Raw genomic sequence first — 23177 nt, 5'->3', positions numbered from 1 at the left:
AAGCTCTCATCAACTTGAAAGCGGAAGTTTATGCCTCCAAGAATGCCAGGTGAATTTCTGTGGAATGAATCAATGGCAATGCTATCAAGCTCTTTCCCTAACCTCTGGTATGAAGCTAGGTCTTTTTGCTGTATAGTTACTCTTATGTTCTTATATGCATGGTTGTTTAACACCCAGGCCAAGATGTACCTAGAGAAGAGGAACAACAACCTTGATCAAATATGACCCATCCTTTTGTAGAGTTGTCTGTCCATGCACGCGACTGCACACGCTAGTGAGTCAACCACCGGTTCCTTGGTCAATACTGTCTGCATTTTAACAAAAGCATAGTTACTGGGCATTTTCATTAATTAGACCACAATAATGACCTGCTTGTCAAAACTCACTTTAGAATAACCTTTAGATCAAAATCTGAGAAGAGGGCAAAGAAAGATTTGTCTCTTAGAGATACCTGTGACCTACAGCGTGGACAGTCCCTGAAAACATGGATAGAACAGAAAAGTCATCATCAAATTTTCTTGGACTACCCATTTATTATTATCATGTCATACATTAATCCCCATAATTATGCTATGAAAAAATTACATACCAGTAGTGTAACTGTAAGTGGAAAGGGGGTGTGCAACAGTACAGTCAGTGACAATGTGAGTGAAAGTTTTAATACATTGATCATGGCTCGACTGTGTTCAACTGCCCTGCATAACAACCACCAAAAATCACACATTTACCTGGACCTTTACTTATTCTGCTGTCGATTATGGAGTTTATTTTGGTTAATGAGGTGATAACTAAGAGCACTTACCATACATATGTCTTTACGGTTGGTCCCGCAGTGCAGCCTCATCGGGACTGGATCTACACAGTTTTCACAAGATTTGGTGCTGCTCAGTAACTTAACAGACATCAACCAAGCCACAAATTCTTTATGAGGGAGGCTCAACTCAGTTGTGAATGAATACATTGTTTCACCCATGCCCTAATCCTTAGAGTGGAGTGAACCAAAAAACCGGAAATAGCATAAACCTCATAAAATTATTATTTAAATTATAAAACAAACTGAAAAAAAACCAAGAAAGACGGAGCAGCACGAATCGAGACGCAAAACTCTACAAGAAACACAGTCGGTGTCCACACACTTGGCGGTACAATCTATGCTCATAGTGTTTATTACTCATAGATCAAGCCACGTGACCACCTTCACCTTCTTTGATCACTCAAGGTGTGATCTACACATAGATATATATACCTATGTATATACTAATATATCTAGTGGAAATCTTCTGACTAAAAAGTGCTCAATGCCATAAAGGCAGTGCATATAGAATAATTTAAAATAATTTAAAAGAAGATAAAAATTTTGACTATTATATTTACACTACTAATAGTTTCGTGTTAAAAACACTCATCAGGTCACCTGATGGGTTTTAACACGAAACTATTAGTAGTGTAAATATAATAGTCAAAATTTTTATCTTCTTTTAAATTATTTTAAATTATTACCTATGTATATAGATATATAGGTATATATATCTATGGATCTACATTACTCATAGTGGCAATACGCCAAAAAAGTACTTCGTGATATTTTGTGCTTACATGTTGACAAGCAGCATACCATTGGTATCCAATTTTTTAATAAAGATGGATGATATATTAGGTTATACTTTTATTAGAAAGAAATTAATTAAAACGTAAAAACTGCACATCTTTAGAAAGACTATCGTTAGCGCGGCAAGATAACGGCGGCTACTAGCAGTCGGCAATAGAAAAAGCAAAGATGGCCAATGTTGTATTACACAGATGGAGAGGATGGCTTGGATTATAACGAGAGCGATATAAGATCGTTTTTCTTTAATTTTGTATTTAACTGAAAACGCATGGTCATCCCCAGACATGAATATAATGTGCTCGTTAAATGCAAGAGTTGTCTACTCTTAATGAAAACATAAACATGAGAGGATAACTCGCACTTGTACTAATATCATTACAACATCCCTTCACAAGCTCAAAAGCTGGCATATCTATATAATGATCTACTAAGATAAATCGACACATAAAACCTATGACAACCACATAAGCTATCGTAAATTTGTATGGGTAAATGTAACGCAAGTAAACAACAAGAATATTTGTCAAGATAAGGTACGTAATAATATGCAATAGTGATTGTCTAGAGTTCATAGTTTGTTGCTCAGCGATATGATGTAGTAGCATGTCGCAGTATGGTAGTTACCATAGTTCATAGTTTGTTGCTCAGCGATATGATGTAGCAGCATGTCGCAGTATGGTAGTTACCATACTCTTAAGCTTACGCCTCATATTTATCTGGCTGTTGCCTGAGCCGCATACTCATCCTCGGGGTTGCCGTCATAGCTGATCTGACATTAACTCTGCGTCTTTCTGCATTTACATTAGAGTCATTAACTGAGATTACTGCTGACCTGTTCCGTACCAAGTGCTGACCATTATCTCCCTCTATGATAACCTTTCGATCGCCATCTTGGTTAGCTCTGAGTACTGTGCCCTCCTGGCTACTATCTCTCACCATAACACGATCTCCACCACACACTGCTGGAAGATCTTTTACCTTAGGATTGATATCGTGGTTCATCTTCATTCTCTCTTTGTAAAGCTCATTCTTGGCTTTAAACTTCTCATGATCGGGTAGCTTTGGCATTAGACTATCAGGATGTACTGACAAAGTTGTCTTTAGCATCCGTCCCATAAGAAATTCAGCAGGAGAGTATACTCCTAGCTGTGGTGATGCTCTGTAGGCAAGGAGAGCTATGTATGGATCTTTCTCCTTGCTGAGCAAGGATTTTACTGTTGCAACCGCTCTCTCAGCTGCACCATTGCCGCGAGCATACTTCGGGCTACTTGTGACATGGGTGAATCCATATGCTTTTGCAAATATCTGAAAGTCCTCAGATGAATACTGCGGTCCGTTGTCAGACACTAAACAATCTGGAATACCGTGCCGGGAAAACATACTTTTCATGTGGGATATGACATTCTTTGATGTAGTATCTCTACCTAGTAAAGCTATCTCAAGGTATCTTGAATAATAATCTGTCACTATCTGGTAGTTGTTTCTCTATAGTTGAAACAAGTCAGTGCCTAACATTTGCCAAGGGCGATCAGGGGTAGCGGAAGGTCTCAGGGGTTCGTATGTTATATTCAATTCTCTCTTACACACTTCACAATTAGCTATCTGTACCTCTATTGCCTTTGCCATAGACGGCCACCACAAACTGTTTCTAGCCCTTGCTTGGCATTTAGTAATGCCTAAATGTCCCTTGTGTATATCTTCAAGAACCTGACTTCTCTGGGATAGGGGAACCACCAATCTCATGCCTAGCATCAGCAGTCCCTTGTTCATAGTAAGTAGTCCTCGCCTTTCAAAGTACGACCTCAGGATTGTGTCCATGGATGAAAGGTAAACTGGCCAACCCTGTTCAACATAATGAATAACCTGTCTAAAAGTTTCATCTTCCCTTTGTTCCATTTTGAATTTCTCCAATCTGTCGCAGCTTCCATTCCAATGCACACTCTCTTGTACGTAGCTCTCAATCACTTCTATTCGTACTATATCACTCTGTTCTGGTTCCCTAGTGTTATATCGTGATAGTGCATCCGCTGCCTTGTTGTCAGTTCCACTCACATATTTGATATCATAGTAGAATCTCTGTAGTCGCAATTTGAAGCCTTGAATTCTGGGAGGCAGCTTATCTAGAAACTGATTACCGAACAAGAGAATGAGGGCTTTGTGATCTGTTTCAATCGTTACATCTTTCATTCCTAAAACATAATGATAAAATTTCTCCATTGCCCAGCACACTCCTAACACCTCCTTTTCTATTGCTGCATAACGTTGCTCAGTTTCACTAAGGGATCTACTAGCAGCCGTCACTAGCTTACGAGTGCCGTCACCTTGAAGTTGACTCAGAGTAGCTCCTAGTCCTTGATTGCTGGCGTCTGTGGTCACAAATGTGGGCTTTTCTGTACTGTATGGAGCAAGAATGCTTGGTTTGCTGAACAGCTCTTTGACTTCTTGAAATGCACTCTCCTGCGCATAACCCCAGTGCCATTCAATACCTGTCTTCAGCAAAGCCCTCAGAGGGGCACTCTTCTCAGCCAGCTTCTCTGAGAAGCGTGCATATTGATTTGCAAGACCAAGGAAACTTCTTACAGCTGTCACGGAAGTGGGTTTGGGAAAGTCTTGTATTCCTTGTATTCGCGGTCCAGCGCTTATACCCTCCTTGGAGATGATATACCCAAGAAACTCCACACTTTTTTGACCAAACTTACATTTTGACTTGTTCAGTGTCATACCCGCCGTCTTGATTGCGGCCAGGACTAGCTCCAAACATTTGTCATGTTTCTCTTCCGTTTCTCCAAATACACACACGTCGTCCATATGAACTATCACTCCTTCAATCCCATTCAGCATTCTATTCATTTCTGCTGAAAATATTTCCGGGGCACTACAAAGGCCTTGGGGAAGTCTTTCATACATGTATCTTCCCTTATGAGTCAAAAAAGTAGTCAACTTTTTTGACTCTTGACTGAGTGGTATCTGAAAAAATCCACTGTTAGCATCAATTTTTGAAAACTTTACACCGTTTCCCAGACTAGCAAGACTGCTCTCTACAGTGGCCATTGGATGAATTTCCCTCATCACATATTTGTTGAGTTGGGTGAAGTCTGTACAAACTCTAACTTTGTCTTGGCCATTTTTTGGTACAACGACCATTGGTGCAACCCAGGGTGTTGCTTCAGTAATTGGCGTGATGACTCCATCCATCACCATCTCATCTAATGCTTGCTCTGCTTGTTTCTTTAGCGGGAATACTATTGGTCTAGGGACGAGCATGGCAAAAGGTATGGCATCCTCCTTTAGTGTGATGGAATGTTCACTCTTCACTTTTCCTAGACCCTTGAACAGCTGCTGGTCCACATTCACATCACTCACTTCACATCTGTCAACATCCACTGATATTAACTGTAGTGTTTCACAGGCTTTTCTGCTCAGCAATGGTGTCTGTTGATTCTCAACTACATATATATCTTCTTTTGTGGCAAATTTACCAGCTTGGATGCGACATCTTATAACCCCTAAGCAATTTAACTGTGTTTTACCTGCCCCGTATAATCTTTTAGTTGAAGGCTCCAATCTCCCTTTGAAGTGATTTGGTCCACAAACATTTAGTGCAGCCCCAGTGTCCAATTTAAAGCTGGCTGTTTGCCCCTTCTTCAAGCTTGTGTCTACTTTGACTGTAGAATGCCATGCTCCTGTGTTGATGGATTCCACTAGGTTTATTTCCCCTAAATAAACCTCCTCCTGAACCTCAGTTTCATCTTCTTTTAGAGCATTTATTTCTGCTCTTCCTCTGCACTGTCTGGCAAAGTGGTTAAATTTATCACAGTTTCTGCATTTTTGACCCATAGCGGGGCACCTTACTTGCTTGCGATGATTCCTTCCACATCTGCCACAAAAACCTCCACCAACTGTTTTTATTGCTGGTTTGGTTTTCCAGCTTTTCCTTTCGCTCCTTACTACCTCAATATCTCCATCCTTGATTTCCTGCTTTTCTTGCTGTGGGGTGGCAGTCACATTTTTGAACTTGACTGCCATTTCTTGCACTCGAATTGCCTTGACATCGTACTCTAAAGTGAGCTTCTCATCAGGCTCTCTCATTAGCTTATCACGAAGCTTCACATCATCCATTCCAAAGAGTAGTTTATCTCTGATGAGTAAATCCCTCTGTGTTTCAAACTGACACCCTTCAGCTAGCCTCTTCAGCCTCATAAGATATACATCACATGACTCACCTGACTGAGTGCAGCCGTGGAATTGAAATCTATTCACTATAGTTCTGGACCTTGGGTTGCAATAATCTTGAAATTTCTTTAACACGTCATTTAACTTCCTCCCCTCTGTTCCTTCTTCTATCTCATGAATCAGACCATTTTCATCAGGGTCAGTTGTAAATTCCAGCTGTGAATATACTTCCCTTACATCTTTACCTCCTACATGTCTGAACAAGGCAAGCTTCCTTTTTTCTGCAGCCTTGCTTGTTGCCACCAAATCTATGGCCAGCAAATAATCTTCAAATAATCTGGACCATTTTCTCCACTCTCCAGAGAGATCATCAGCCCTCAGATCTAAGCCGTGTGGAGGCGAAACACCTTGCATGACACCCAGGAACAAGTTTAGACTGCTGCCACCATGTTGTATTACACAGATGGAGAGGATGGCTTGGATTATAACGAGAGCGATATAAGATCGTTTTTCTTTAATTTTGTATTTAACCGAAAACGCATGGTCATCCCCAGACATGAATATAATGTGCTCGTTAAATGCAAGAGTTGTCTACTCTTAATGAAAACATGAACATGAGAGGATAACTCGCACTTGTACTAATATCATTACAACAGCCAAGGGGAAGAAAGCCTGCGTTATCATCTGCTGCAAAAAATGCAAAATGCCGCATGTTAAGGGGAGGGGAAAATGTCCCCCTGTTGACTCAAAACCAGAAGAAGAAAAAGGATCACCAAAGCAAAGAAGGTTAGATCAACTAAACATTTTATTCTTATAATTATTATATTTCAAGTATCTATAGAGTCAAACTCGGATAGGCTTTAAAGGTTTGCAAAAAAAAAATTTTACAAACATCCGCTTAGCAATGGTCCTTCAAGATAAGGAAAAGCATGGTAACCTTCGGATAAACTTAAAGAAAAATCGGCAAAATTGATCTTGGTTAAAACGCTCAAAAGAAAAAGATGTATTTTCTTCTGAGCATTTCAACAGTGATCAAGTTTTGCCAATTTTAATCTGAAAACGTCTTGGCAGTCACATCACCTAAAACAACAAACAAATCTCAAGTGATAGAAAAATCTCTAATATTCTGAAAAAAAATTTTAAACTTTACATTAGAAGCATTTAATTTGAAACAAGCCATTTATGCTTTTGATTTATATATAGTTTGTGTATGTACATGTATCTACTAATAAATACATGGACTTGTGACAGTGCTCTGATAGCGTGAACGCTCTGATAACTCGAACACTTTTGCTCGATCCAGTGAAGTTTGAGTTATTCATGTTTGACTGTACATACAAATTATGTATATGATATAAATTATTTTATCATATAAAATAATTATAATTGTTATTTAAATAGCATAATTAATAAATATCATCATCCAATTGTATATGAAGGATATTATTGTATGAACACAGACAAAAAACTCATTGATTATTTATTCTAATCTATTCTAATTCTGGTAGTGCCCAAGCCTGCCAACCCAAGAGTGGGTCAAAGCTTGAGATTTGGTTTTGGGGCAATTGATGTATCAATGATAGTATATATAAAATTGTGGAAATTGGATCAAAAATCTCATTCATTTCTCACTCATCTTCATTTTTTCTTTGGTGTGATTGTGTGAGTCTCACTTTCAATGATTGAGTGTTGACAGGCCTGGTAGTGCCAACCAGTAGAGTAGGTAGAGTAATGTGTATGTATAAATTAATTAGTTGAACCTCTATGGTGATCACTTCATAAATGATTTGAACACAATACACCCACAGTTATTCATTGATGTCAATATGCTTCTTTGTTTTAGTCCTGAGAAGACAAGAAAGAGATGTGCCAGTGCAAGTGACAGTGATGAGTGTGGAGATTTAACAAAACCCCCAGTCGGCGATCAACTGATTGCTCGCATTAGATGCAAAGCCAGGCGTCTAGAGAAATTTGACTTGATCACCGATAAAAGGTAAGGCGCATTAGACACCATCAACAAACACATAGTTCTCATCCGAATGTTAATTCCTTCGTCTCAAAGCTGTGGTGTGTATGAAAAAATGTCTTACTTTTAATAGCACATGTGCTAAAGAACATAGAGAAGATGAACCAGATGGCATGCAGGAAGAGGAAAGAAAAGCTGAAGGTGATTTTACCAGGTGAGTTTTTTGTTATCAAATCATTATGTAGGAGAGTACACCCGAGCCTTGACAACAATTGTTCAGGTTGACGAGTCCCCTAGATGAGAGATTGACTTGCAACATTTCAATAAATTTCTTATCCAGTGCACTGTCCCTTATGCTTTAGAGATAATATAAGCCACAAAGGTTTCATGCGTATGATACACAGGTTTCATGTGTATGGTACACATGTTTCATGTGTATGGTACACAGGTTTCACATGTACCATACACAAACTGATTTTGATACATGTGTACCAATACACATTATATGTGTATAGTACACACAGGTATCAAAAACAGATAATATGCATGCTGCACATGTAATTAACTTGTTTGGGTTATCACGAGTCATTGCTATGGAATCTACTACCGGTTACACTGCGTAAAATTGTAAATGCTAATTCTTTCAAAAATGAACTGAAGCGCTACCTCAGACAACCAGACTAGACTAAACCAACTAAACAGACTTCTGCTGACTCTACTTTCAGGTTCCGCGTCTTGATTAGCCTTGCTATTGCGCACAGGGACCTCATCATCACCTTCCCTGGAGCGACATTTTTTTCTATTTTTCTTGTCCTTTTATACTGTGAGAAACACTCTTCATATTATTTTTTTGTAGTTATATTATAAATAAAAATAAACAAACAAACAAACATGAAACCTGCAGATAATTGAGGCGTTGATATCACACAATATCTATCTGGATCAAAACAATTTTGATATTCTACTACCAAGTTCTCTGGAAGACAAGTAAATTGAGGAAAGCCCATGTTAGCATTACATACTTAGTTCAGATATTTAAGAGTCATACCATACACATGCCTGTCAATCATGCATACCTACCATAGTTGAAAGCTAATCAAACAGATAACCATAAATGTACAATTTCTTGTTGAAGTGAAAAAGAAAGTGGTAGAAAAGATGAAGATGCGTGGTGGAAGAACAGTGGAAGGTATGTAGTAAAACTTAGTTTCTGCTGGACAGTGTATGCATTAATTGGAAAGCCAATGTAATTTTAGGTGACAATTTCCATTATGAATTGTAGCTGGAATCAAATATTGTTTGTGTTGTCCGCACACCTCCCACCCTACCTTCCCACCCCATTCCACACTTCGGAATAGGGTAAAGTAAGAACAATGTATTTTTCTGTCGTTTGCGTTTTTTATGTTATAATGTAACAAAATGATATAACACACAGGAACAAACAGTTCAGACGGAACATCCATTGGCTTTTGTCGACAATTTATCAAGATGCAAACTATATGTTGTTGTTCTAACCCTACTCTCCTACTCTGCCTAAGCGGTGAGACAGTGTGGAGAACAGATGCATGGTGGAATCTATATATGCTAAGTTCCAATATATGCTATGATCGGAACTTAACTTGTTGTTCTCAAATCCCAGACAAGGTTAAATGTTGCTGCCATCTGCATTTATGTTATAGAGTCCTAGATAAAGAAGAGCAGCAGAGGACCACTAAGCATCTCATTCTACCTAATACACGTCCGCCCAAACCAGTACCTGCATTAGTATTTCCAAAACTTGATTCACCAAAACCAGATCACCAGCAACAACCTGGACCTCTTAATCCCACACAACCATATAATCACCTATACATGCAGCCATACCCACAACCATTTCCACAACCATATCCACAACCGTACCCACAACCATATCTACAACCGTACCCACAACCCTATCCATACCATCCGCAATCGTACCAGCGACCACAGCCATACCATCAACTGCATCAACCATATCCACAACCATACATACAACCATATCCAGGTTATCCCTATCAGCTGTTTACTTACCAGCCCCCTTACCATGTGACCAATACGAACAAACCACGGACAACAACTCCCCCTAGTGCATCACCTGTACCTGGGAATACAAGATGTAAGTTAAGCTATTATTTATTATTGGTCATACAGAAAGTCATGTTTTATTATTAGCTATTATTACTTATTATTTTCCCTCAAGTGATTCATTTCGTAGTTAGCGTTTTCATGAAACTAAGAGATACTGCATACTACTTATTAGTGACCAGCGTAGAGGAGATTGAGGAGTTTTATGAGTTTCTGTTACAACAAGTCAAGAGTGGCGCCACAAAGAGCGAGGCTCTGAAAAAGTGTAATAAAGATTTTACCTCACTGAGAAGGGTGGCGCCAATAATTCAACTAAAGGTTACACGGCCCGACAGGCTCCGTGAGGTTAGTTTATTCATTGACTATCTTTTAAGCATTGCCTAATATCAATTCTTATTAATGCAACCGTTTGGTAATTGTCAGCTACAAGCTATGCACCTGACCTAACCACCATGGCACCAAATAGGCCATGAGTCTTATCTGTATTACAACTGCAATGTGATTTTCAGATATTCATGGCTACGTAAAACTGTAAATTAGTATCAAACAGCAATCAACTTTTTTGCATTTTTGTTAGTTGATATTTTGTGGAATATTTTGACAGATAATCAATGAATGGGATGGGAGGAGCCTAGGGGATCTAGGATTGAGATGCAGGCCCCACATAATCGAAGCTCTGAAAGAAGAAGCTAAGAATGCGGGAAAGCTGCTGGAGTGAATGGTTGCAAACAAAAGAGTCAAGTAACTGTCAAGAAATTAGCTTTGTCTAGAAATATCATTCAACATTTTTAAGGCGATGTTTTTTTTGCATTTATACATAACACTAAGTACATAAAGTATGTTTCAACATAGATTTACTAAACAGTTAGTAAAAACATTAGTAAAAACGTTTTGTTATTTTATTCAACGTTCTACATGGATAAGTGTATTGACTGCAACCTTTCATTTGTACTTTGCCGCATTTCATTTGTGCTTTTTATACATACAGCATAAAGTATTACATTATGTTTTGATATAAATTTGTTCTTTGTAAAATAAAAGCTGGTTATAAGTATCTAGTTGATGGCAAACATTTATTAGATGGATAATACTGCTTCATTGTCGCCCATCACATAGCCATAATGTATAGTTTATTGTAGTCTTGTGACATCCCTCCTTGATTGTCCCACTATCAAAATGACTACATACAGCAAGGGTAATGCATGTAGCCTAGGTGGTTCAGATACATGTATATGACATAAGTATGATGAATACGAGAGTGGCAAATTCTACCTGTAAAGGAAGTTCCAAACAAAACAGCAGGTCAATAACCCTTCTGTTTCTCCTTCATATCATTCCAGTGCATGATATTCCATACACCAGTACAGTACAGTGTTCTGACACTGTCATGACACTGTATCAGCTGCTTATTAGCTCTAGAAAAGGTTGATTTAATGAAAGATTAGTACTTCATGTATCCATGTTGAAACATCTGGATACACCCTCGGTACACACTCGGTACACACACATACATCTGTAATACGCACCGATACACATGAAAGCTGAATATCCATGTGTATACTGATTTGAGACACATGTATACACAATGTGTAACCACATGTACCGATACACATGTATACATATGTATTTTTGTGCATGACTTGTGTATGAACATGTACAAAATAGCAGTACATGTGATTAAGGGTGTATACACATGTATATACATGTGTCTGACACCTGTCGAACACCTGAATACACATGTCTGTACAGGGAGAGCAAACCACTGTTTACCAGAAATTCATAGTAATCAATTCACTCAAGTGTGTAATTGTCTTCTCCTGGTATAAAACTACAATTTTATTGTGATTTAAAAATGACAGTACCACGAGTGAACAGGGAGCATCCATAGCAGCACAGCACTAAATCACAGAATAATTTAGTTTTGGTTATTTCCACAAAAAGCATGCCTCTACCACAACTCAACTATCAATCATTATATGATTGCAGAGGCACAGGTATACCTGTACAACAGCTCAACAATCAATCATAATATGATTGAAGAAGCCCTAGCATACCTGTACATTATTTCAACTATCAATCATATTATAATTGAAGGAGCATTAGCATACCTGTACAGATGCTCAACTATCAATCATTGTATGATTAAAAATGCACTAGCATACCTGTGTGACATCTCAACTATCAATCATTATACAATTGAAAAAGCACTAGCATACCTGTGTGACATCTCAACTATTAATCATAATATGATTGAACTAGCACTAGCATACATGTACTAAAGCTCAACTATCAATCATAATATGATTGAAGACGCACTAGCATACCTGTACAACAGCTCAGCTATCAATCATAATTTGATTTAATAGCCACAGTATGCGTTGGCATAGGTAAATCATTATTAAATGCAGTTAAATCAATTTTGAGTACAGTTTTGTCACCCTGAATTTAGATTTATTAATGGTTGAAAATTTAAGAAAAAATTATCTCTGTGTACTGAAATGAGTTGCACAATGCATAGAGCCTGTCTATGCAAGCAAGGAAAATCTGGCAAGATCGAAAGAGAATAGCACCTTCTGTTAGGCTGTCCACCACAAATGAAACTTGCAAAAATTTTTGAGAAGACTGAGGTGTTGTGAGAAGCAAGACTCAACCAATGATATAGAAGCCGCTGTAGAAAATATCAGCTAAGCCCAAGTATACCAGGACCCAAAAGAAGCTTAACTTCCGCACCTCAGGTACTATGGTCACCATGTTTATATGTAAAGCGTTCAGTCCAATTGAAAGTATGTTAAGAAAGACTAGGCAAATAATAAAAACTTAATGTTTTTTCTATTTTTCATCCACTCCATCGATATGCCCATCAACGTTCAGAGACTTGTTCATTGTAAGAAGTACCCATTACCGAGACAAACTTTTCTTCTCTTTTGCTACCGCTTCAACTGACGATGAGACCCAATTTTACTCAAAATAAATTACATCGATAATTTTCATTTAATGGCCATGATGTGAAAATGAATTGTTTGTAGTAAAAAAGCTAGAAATCCGAAAAAGAAAAGTTTTTGAAATAAAATAGATTGTTCAGTACTTTTTGTTTCAGATCTTGCTTTAATCTTACATCAAAAGGCAACACGGAGGATGACCTATATCAACATCGAATAATCACCTGTATTTGTGATACATTCATGACATGCTAATAGATAGCACTTAAACACTTTTGATCTCCTTCTCTGTAACTACACCAAAAGCCAATATTAATGAGTTTTTCTAACAAATTGAAAGAATAAAAGAATGCATAAAAATAGTCACAAAACGTCATGAAACTAATTTTATCACATTCATGCGCTGAGGTAACGAAATAGCCAGTTTTAAAGGGATCTGGAAAGACTCATTTGCTATGCACCCCACCAAATCTTAATAGACAACAAAGTGATGTTCAGACGGCTATCTGTTTATCTTCATATAATAATACATGATAAGTCACACCTAAAAGCGATGTACAAGCTTGCTCTAGTTGGTCTTCTGTATTAGCCTCTTTATGTATGTACGCTGTCATTAGGATTCCTTCGATATCTAATCAGGCTATCATTTGTATATCTAACCTTGTCCCTTACCTGAAAAACCGGCCATTCGGATTCAGTCAAACCGAGCTGAGAGTTGGCCTGAGCACAAAACTGAATCTCTCACATGACATATTTTTTCACTATTCATAAAAATCTAATGTCAGCAAAGGTTAACTATGTAATTTAAATATTGAGTTGAGTTAAGTTCAATATCATATAGTTATTGAATCCATGTTGTTTGAGGGCATTTTTGTCTGACAAAGCTGAGTTGAATACTTATCCAGTTGATTAAATATAATTATTAGCATACAACATACAAGAGAAGCATAAAATATGTCACAGTTTTAATGCGTAGGTAATAGTCAAACAAAGCATGAACAACTACAACAATGTAAATGATATAAAACAATTTTATCTTTCCACCCAGGTGTAACAGCAAGTGAATGCTCAGAATGATCTGACAAGAATGTGTAATTTTTATGCTTTCAGCTGATCTGTTTCTGTAGAAGTAGTTTAAGTTATGTCCTTAACAGCTGCATATTTTTAGCGCGACAATCGGCCAACTACAAGTTAGTGTATACCCATGCCTGAGTCTTTTATTTGGGGTTTTCTTTTATGTATACTGCTACGAACGTTTGCAAAATCATCTTCTTGATATTTCACTGATGGTTGAAGCTGCTGGGACATTTATGTTGAAAGTTCTTTTTTCATCAGTGTAGTATTCTCTTCAAGTTTACATCAATTACCATGATGACGTACACACTAACAGATACCAAGTTGATTTTCCTTTTGTCTGACTGTGCTTATCAAATCAATAAATAATATTGTACAAAACTGTACACAATGGTGAACTATTCAAAGCTCTAAGTATTGCTTTACTTACCATGATCTTTATTAGATACAAAAATCTTTGATTAGATACAGAAACTGAATCAATTCATTTTTTTGGCTCATACAGTAAGAAATGGTTTTCATGTGTCATCAAATTGGACATGTATGTTTGGCTACGTATACATTAAATTTATTAAAGCATTTCACTTTAGTGCGCATTTAGACTTTCACAGGATATAAAATATTGCTATTCAACTCTTCTAAAATTGGCGTATTACAGTTAAAAAGTCTTCTCATCATATGAACTAAATTGCAAAACTGGTTTTTGGCTTTTGAGTTGCTCAGCAGCTTACATTTAGTCTGTTTAGTTTACTTGAACAATTTAATTACAACTCACATTTTATAGCCAAAAAATTTGAATTATTTTGTTCTCATTAGAAAAAGACCCTGCGCTGGTTTTTTTTCGGTGACTGACTAAAGCTATGGCGATATTTCAAACTTTCAAGTCATTTTAGGCAAGCTTCATGTCAAGCAATACTTTATCAGAGCAGATTAAATTGTTTTGAAAAGTAAAGAACCAGGTTTTTTTTACAAAACTTTGCAGATTTCAATCATATAAAAGATGCTGGAGACTTTCGTTGCTACTAAAGCTGCTCGAGATTCTGAAAAAACATGATTCTCCTATTCAGAGACCCTGTAAATCTAACAGCTTGTGTTATGGACATATGTCGTGAAAAGACATGAAATATATTATCACAATAAACATATTTATTTTAACTGTGTTCACAAGTTGAGTGTTGAAAAGTCAAAACATATTGTTGATGTAGGACGCATTTACACTAGTAACTACAGTAAGTACCTTATTTGCTCATTAATGAGTTCTACACCAAAAGTTGATGAAGATGTTACACTTTCGCTTAAGAACAATGAGATGAACCATAAAAAATCTGTAATAATAGTGGCTGTCCATCAGAGCTACAAAGATATACACCACCTGATTACAACTCAAAGGAAACTAGTTATTAATAGCTTCTTATTCGATAGGATGAACTTGACTAGCGCAAAGTGACTGAAGCCTACTCTGCACCTTCTGTACATATCCTCGATTTACGTATGCATAGAGAAAGATGTTTGCGATGCCGTATTCAGTTTGAAGAATGTCCCTGACATATCGTAGAATATAAAAATACTCATCATGTTTTGTTTCATCCTTGAATATCAAAAAAGCAAGTGTGGCGGCAAGTCCAGTAGAAACATTGTGTAAAACAGAATGCTCGTTCCCCTAATATACTGAGAAGCTTTAATCAATGCTTTATCATCTTCCTTCAAGTTGCTTCTTGCTTTCATTCTATTCAACTCCCGTGTGATTCTGATCAGCAGCACAGTAGTAAAAGCTGTTATTATAAGAACAAACAATGCATAGATTGCTCTCACCATATTCTTAGCTAAATTGTTGCTACCACTTTGGCCATTGAAGTCCGCAGAGGACAGCAGCTTTAATGGTGGCATTGAACTGACGCTGATGATCAGAGCAAGGCAAGACAGTTTTCCAATGTGCTCCACAATTTTACAAGTTGGGTACTGAAATGGCTTGCACAATGCATAGAACCTGTCTACACAAGCGAGCAAGATCTGGCAATACCGAAAGAGAATCGCACCTTCTATTAGGCTGTCCACCACAAATGTAACTTGCGCAATTTCTTGAGAAGACTGAGGTGTTGTGAAAAGCAAGGCCGAACCAATGATATAAAAGCCGCTGTAGAGAATATCAGCTAAGCCCAAGTATACCAGGACCCAAAAGAAGCTTAACTTCCGCACTTCAGGCACTCTGCTCACCATGTTTATATGCAAAGCGGTCAGTCCAATTGAAAGTATGTTAAGAAAGACTAGGCAAATAATAAAAAGTTCATGTTTCTTCCGTTTCTCATTCACTTCATCGAAATGCCAGAGTGAATGAACAACTTAATGAACAACGTTCAGAGACTTGTTCATTGTGACAGGTAGCCATTACCGAGACAAACTTTCTTCTCTTTCGCTTCTGCTTCAACTGACGATGAGACCAAATCTTACCCAAAATAAATTACATCGATAATTTTCATTTAATGGCCATGGTGTGAAATTGAATTGTTTGTAGTAAAAAGCTAGAAATGTGATAAGAAAAGTTTGTGAAATAAAATAGATTAATAACTACTTTTTGTTTCAGATCTTGCTTCAATCTTACATCAAAAGGCAATAAGAATGAATGACCTATGTCAACATCAAATAATCACCTGTATTTGTGATACCATCATGACAGGTTAATAGATAGCACTTGAACACTTTTGATCTCCATCTCTGTAACTACACCAAAAGCCAATATTAATGAGTTTTCCTAACAAATTGCCAGAATAAAAGAATTCATAAAAATAGTCACAAAACATGTCATGAAACTAATTTTATTACATTCATGCACTGCGACAACTTAATAGAAAGTTTTAAAGAGATCTAAAAAGACTCATTTGCTATGCGCCCACCAAATCTTAATAGACAACAAAGCGATGTTCAGACGGCTATCTGTTTATCTTCATATAATAATACATGATAAGTCACACCTAGAAGCCAGGTACACGCTTGCTCTAGTTGGTCTTCTGTATTAGCCTCTTTATATATGTACGCTGTCATTAGGCTTCATCCGATATCTAATCAGGCTATCAGTTGTATATCCTACCTTGTCTCCTAACTGAAAAACCGGCCATTCGGATTCAGTCAAACAGAGCTGAGAGTCGGCCTGAGCACAAAACTGACTTTCTCGCATGACATATTTTTTCACTTTTTATAAAAAAAAACTAATGTTAACAAAGGTTAACTATGTAATTTAAATATTGAGTTGAGTTAAGTTCAATATCATATAGTTATTGAATCCATGTTGTTTGAGGGCATTTTTGTCTGAAATAGCTGGGTTGAATATTTATCCAGTTGATTAAATATAATTATTAGCATACAATGTGCAAGAAAAGCATAAAATATGCCGTAGCTTTAATGCGTAGGTAATAGACAAAAAAAGCGTAAACAACTGCAACAAAGTAAATGATATAAAACACTTTTATCCTTCCACCCAGGTGTAACAGCAAGTGAATGCTTAGAATGATCTGGCAGGAATGTGTAGTTTTTATGTTTACATCTGATCTGTTTCCATAAAAGTAGTTTAAGTTGTGTCCTTAGCAGCTGCATCGTTTTATGTCAACAATCGGCCAACTAATGGTTAGTGTATACCCATGCCTGGTTCTTTTATTTGAGGTTTTCCTTTATGTATACTGCTACGAACATTTGAAAAATTATCTTTTTGATATTTCACTGATGGTTGAAGCTGCTGGTACATTTACGTTGAAAGTTCTTTTTTCATCAGTGTAGTAATCTTTCTAAGTTTACATCAATTACCATGATGACGTACACACTAACAGAAACCAAGATTGATTTTTCTTTTGTCTGACTGTGCTTATCAATTCAAAAAATAATATTGTACAACACTGTACACAATGGTGAACTATTCAAAGCTCTAAGTATTGCTTTTCTTACCATGATCTTTAATGATTTAGAGAAAATATTTTGATTACATTTTACAATCATGGGTATTGCAGGAACGGAGATAGTCAGCAAACCTTTGATTAGATACAGAAACTGAATCAATTTAGTTTTTAGCTCATACAGTGAGAAATTGTTTTCATGTGTCATCAAATTGAAGGTGTATGTTTGGCTATGTGTACGTCAAATTTATTAATACATTTCACTGAAGTGTGCGCTTAAACTTTCACAGCAGTTAAAATATTGTTATTCAATCTTGCTAAGATTGGCGTATTACAGTTAAAAAGTCCTTTCATCATCATATAGACTAAATTGCAAAAGTGATTTGTGGCTTTTGAGTCGCTCAGCTCCTTATATTTGGTCTTTTTAGTTCACTTGGACAATTTTATTATGCCTCATATATTATAGTCAAACAATTTGAATTATTTGCTTTCATTATAAACAGACTCTACAATAGTTTTTCCAGTGACTGGCTAAAGCTATGGCAATATTTCAAACTTTCAAGTCATTTTAGGCAAGCTTCATGTAAAGCAATTTTTTATCAGAGCGGAGTAACTTGTTTGAAAGGTAAAGAACCTGGATTTTTTTACAAAACTTTGCAGATTTTTATCATATAAAAGATGCTGGAGACTTTCGTTGCTTCTAAAACTGCTCATGATTCTGAAAAAAACCTGATTCACCTATTCAAAGACCCTGTAAATCTAACAGCTCGTGTTATGGACATAGGTCCTGAACACACATAAAATGTATTATCACAATAGACATATTTATTTTAACAAACTGGGTTCACAAGTTAAGTTTTGAAAAGTAAGAACGTATTGTTGATGTAGGAAACATTTACAGTAGTAACTACAGTAAGTACTTTGTTTGCTCATTACTGAGTTCTACACCCAAAGTTGATGTAGATATTACACTTTCGCTTAAGAACCAAGAGATGACCCATATAAAATCTGTAATAAGAGTGACTGTCCATCAGAGCTACAAAGATATACCCCACTTGATTACGACTCAAAGGAAACTAGTTAATAACCGATTCTTATTCGATAGGATGAACTTGACTAGCACAAAGTGATTGAAGAATACTCCGCACCTTTTGTACATATCCTCGATTTAGGTATGCATACAGAGAGATGTTTGCGATGCCGTATGCAGTTTGAAGAATGTCCCTGACATATCGTAGAATATAAAAATACTCATCATGCTTTGTTTCATCCTTGAATATCAAAAAAGCAAGTGTGGCGGCAAGTCCAGTAGAAAACGTTGTGTAAAACAAAATGCTCGTTCCCCTAATATACTGAGAAGCTTTAATCAATGTTTGATCATCTTCGTTCAAGTTGCTTCTTGCTTTCATTCTTTTCAACTCCCGTGTGATTCTGATCAGCAGCACAGTAGTAAAAACTGTTATTATAAGAACAGACAATGCATAGATTGCTCTCACCATATTCTTAGCTAAATTGTTGCTACCACTTTCGCCATTGAAGTCCGCAGAAGACAGCAGTTTTGATGGTGGCATTGAACTGACGCTGATGATCAGACCTAGACAAAACAATTTTCCAATGTGCTCCACAATTTTAGAAGTTGGGTACTGAAATGGCTTGCACAACGCATAGAACCTGTCTATACAAGCGAGCAAAATCTGGCAATATCGAAAGAGAATCGCACCTTCTGTTAGGCTGTCCACCACAAATGTAACTTGCACAATTTTTTGAGAAGACTGAGGTGTTGTGAGAAGCAAGACTGAACCAATGATATAGAAGCCGCTGTAGAGAATATCAGCTACACCCAAGTATACCAGGACCCAAAAGAAGCTTAACTTCCGCACCTCAGGCAATCTGCTCACCATGTTTATATGTAAAGCGTTCAGTCCTATTGAAAACATGTTGAGAAAGACTAGGCAGATAATGAAAACTTCATGTTTCTCCCATTTTTTTTCCACTCCATCGGTATGCCCATCAGTGTTCAGAGACTTGTTCATTGTGCCACGCGAATGTTACCGAGACCAACTTTCTTCTCTTTCGCTTCTGCTTCAACTGATGATAAGACCAAATCTCGCTGGCTGTAAATTACATCGATAATTTTCATTTAATGTCCATGATGTGAAATTGAACTGGTTTGTAGTAAAAAGCTAAAATACTCATGAGAAAAGTTTTTGAAATAAAATAGATTGTTAACTACTTTTTGTTTCACATCTTGCTTTCATCTTACATCAAAAGGCAATAGGAATGGATGACCTTTATCAACATCAAATAATCACCTGTATTTGTGATACATTCATGACAGGTTAATAGATAGCACTTGAACACTTTTGATCTCCATCTCTGTAACTACACCAAAAGCCAATATTAATGAGTTTTTTTAAAAAATTGCAAGAATCAAGGAATGCATAAAAACCGTCACACAACACGTCATGAAACTAATTTTATTCAATTCATGCGCTGAGATAACTAAATAGCCAGTTTTAAAGGGATCTAGGAAGACTCATTTGCTATGCACCCCACCAAATCTTACTAAACAACAAAGTGATGTTCAGACGGGTATCTGTTTATCTTCATATATTACTACTTGATGTCACACCTAGAAGCAAGGCACAAGCTTGCTTTAGCTAGTCTTTTGCAGTGGCTTTTTCATATATGCACGCCGTCATTAGGCTCTATTTGATATCTAATCAGGCTATGAGTTGTATATCCTACCTTGTCTCCTTACTGAAAGTCAGGCTAATTGAATTCAGTCAAACTGAGCTGAGAGTTGGTCTGAGCACAAAACTCACTGGCTCGTATGATGTATTTGCTGACTTTTCATAAAAGAAACTAAAGTCAGCTAAGGTTAACTATGTAATTTAAATATTGATAAAATGAAAATGATAAAAGGCATGATAACTACAAGGCAGTTACCGTAAAACCTATCATCGAGTGCAATGGCGATTTATTTTTTGCTCTTCTTTCTTCTATAGTGGCGATCGAATAGAGGTTGTCTTCAAATAGAGGTGGCATTCTAGAAGAGGTGTTCGGTAACATCGAAAAATGTTAAAAATACTCTTGATAAGCGTAATGCCTGGCATTGCAAAGATATTAAAAATAAGCCTATTAACAGTGAAGGTAATGTAGTTGCTTGCCATCTGCCTTCAGCCTGAAAAACCGCTAAAGTGAGGAATCCAGTTCCTTGAATACTTTTTAATAAGAGCTGTGAGAGCAAACATTTAATAATATTGTGCCACACAGGGTAGTATGCGTAATTTTATCTACATAGCAATATATATGTCGCCAAATGAATCTATCATTATTGTGTAGCTTGATTGGAAAGATATTTGCCTGGAAAACAGAGGTTCCGAAAGTAAATTGATATCGAGAAGTACCAATTTAGCACAGAATTTAGCACCAATTTAGCAATTTAGCACCAATTTGAGGTACCAATTTAGCACCAAAATCTTGGTACCTTTTGGTAGCAAGATTACCTGTAGTAATCTCTCCAAGTTTATATCAATAACCACGTTGACGTACATTCTAACGGATACCGAGATTTATTTTCCCTTTGACTTACTGCGCTTCTCAAATCAACAAATATTATTGTAAACATATTGTACGTAATAGTGAACTATTCAAAGCTCTAAGTGTTGCTTCACTTACCATAACTTTTATTGTTTTAGAGAATATATTTTGATTACATTTTACAATCATGAGTAGTGCAGGTACCGAGATAGTCAGCAAACCTTTTATTAGATACAGAAACTGAATCAATTCATTTTTTTAGCTCAAACAGTGAGAAATCGTTTTCAAGCGACATCAAATTGAAGGTGTATGTTTGGTTACATGTACATTAAATTTTAAGTCCTTTTTAATTTTAATTTATGTCCTTAACAGCTGCATATTTTTATGTCAGCAATCGGCCAACTAGAAGTTAGTGTATACCCATGCCTGAGTCTTTTATTTGAGGTTTTCTTTTATGTATACTGCTACAAATGTTTGCAAAGTCATCTTCTTAATATTTTACTGATGGTTGAAGCTGCTGGTAATTTTATGATGAAAGTTCTTTTTTCATCAGTGTAGTAATCTCTCCAAGTTTACATCAACTAACATGATGGCGTACACACTAACAGATACCGAAATTGATTTTCCTTTTGTCTGACTGTGCTTCTCAACTCAATAAGTATTATTGTACATGTATTGTACAAAATAGTAAACTATTCAAAGTTCTAAGTGTTGCTTCACTTATCATGATCTTTATTGTTTTGGAGAATATATTTTGATTACATTTTATGATCATGAGTAGTGCAGGCGCCGAGATAGTCAGTAAACCTTTGATTAGATACAGAAGCTGAACCAATTTATTTCTTAGCTCAGACACGTGAGAAATCGTTTTCATGTGTCATCAAATTGAACATGTATGTTTGGCTACGTGTACATTAAATTTATTAAAGCATTTCACTTTAGTGTGCATTTAGACTTTCACAAGAATTAAAATATTGTTATTCAACTCTGCTAAGATTGGCGTATTACAGTTAAAAAGTCTTTTCATCATCATATAAACTAAATTGCAAAACTGGTTTTTGGCTTTTGAGTTGCTCAGCTGCTTATGTTTAGTCAGTTTAGTTTATTTGGACAATTTCATTACGTCTCAAATTTAATAGTCGAATATTTTGAAGTATTTTGTTCTCATTAAAAAAGACCCTGCATTGGTTTTTTTTGGTGACTGACTAAAGCTATGGCGATATTTCAAACTTTCAAGTCATTTTAGGCAAGCTTCATGTAAAGCAATTTTTAATCAGAGCGGAGTAAATTGTTTTGAAAGTTAAAGAACCAGGTGTTTTTTACAAAACTTAGCAGATTTCAATCATATAAAAGATGTTGGAGACTTTCGTTGCTACTAAAACTGCTCAATATTCTGAAAAAACATGATTCTCCTATTCAAAGACCCTGTAAATCTAACAGCTCGTGTTATGGACACAGGTCCTGAAAACACATGAAATATATTATCACAATAAACATATTTATTTTAACTAACTGTGTTCACAAGTTGAGTGTTGAAAAGTCAAAACATATTGTTGATGTAGGACGCATTAACACTAGTAACTACAGTAAGTACCTTATTTGTTCATTACTGAGTTCTACATCAAAAGTTGATGAAGATGTTACACTTTCGCTTAGGAACAATGAGACGAACCATATAAAATATATAATGCGAGTGACTGTCCATCAGAGCTACAAAGATATACACCACCTGATTACAACTCAAGAGAAACTAGTTATTAATAGGTTCTTATTTGATAGGATGAACTTGACTAGCGCAAAGTGACTGAAGCCTACTCCGCACCTTCTGAACATATCCTCGATTTACGTATGCATAGAGAGAGATGTTTGCGATGCCGTATGCAGTTTGA

At 36.5% G+C, this 23177-nt stretch overlaps 1 long non-coding RNA gene across 1 annotated transcript; it reads left to right on the top strand.

Moving 5' to 3' along the window:
• The first annotated feature begins 9826 nt into the window (after nt 1-9826).
• Nucleotides 9827-10909, top strand: LOC137401069 (uncharacterized). The gene is made up of 3 exons (XR_010979285.1): nt 9827-9882; nt 10027-10196; nt 10456-10909. It is a non-coding gene; the product is annotated as an uncharacterized lncRNA (long non-coding RNA).
• Nucleotides 10910-23177: the final 12268 nt, after the last annotated feature.

This window comes from Watersipora subatra, chromosome 7, assembly GCF_963576615.1.
Source record: "Watersipora subatra chromosome 7, tzWatSuba1.1, whole genome shotgun sequence".
Classification (NCBI taxonomy): domain Eukaryota; kingdom Metazoa; phylum Bryozoa; class Gymnolaemata; order Cheilostomatida; family Watersiporidae; genus Watersipora; species Watersipora subatra.
The sequence above is the reverse complement of the archived record's forward strand: the minus strand, read 5'-3'. Positions and strand labels throughout refer to the sequence as shown.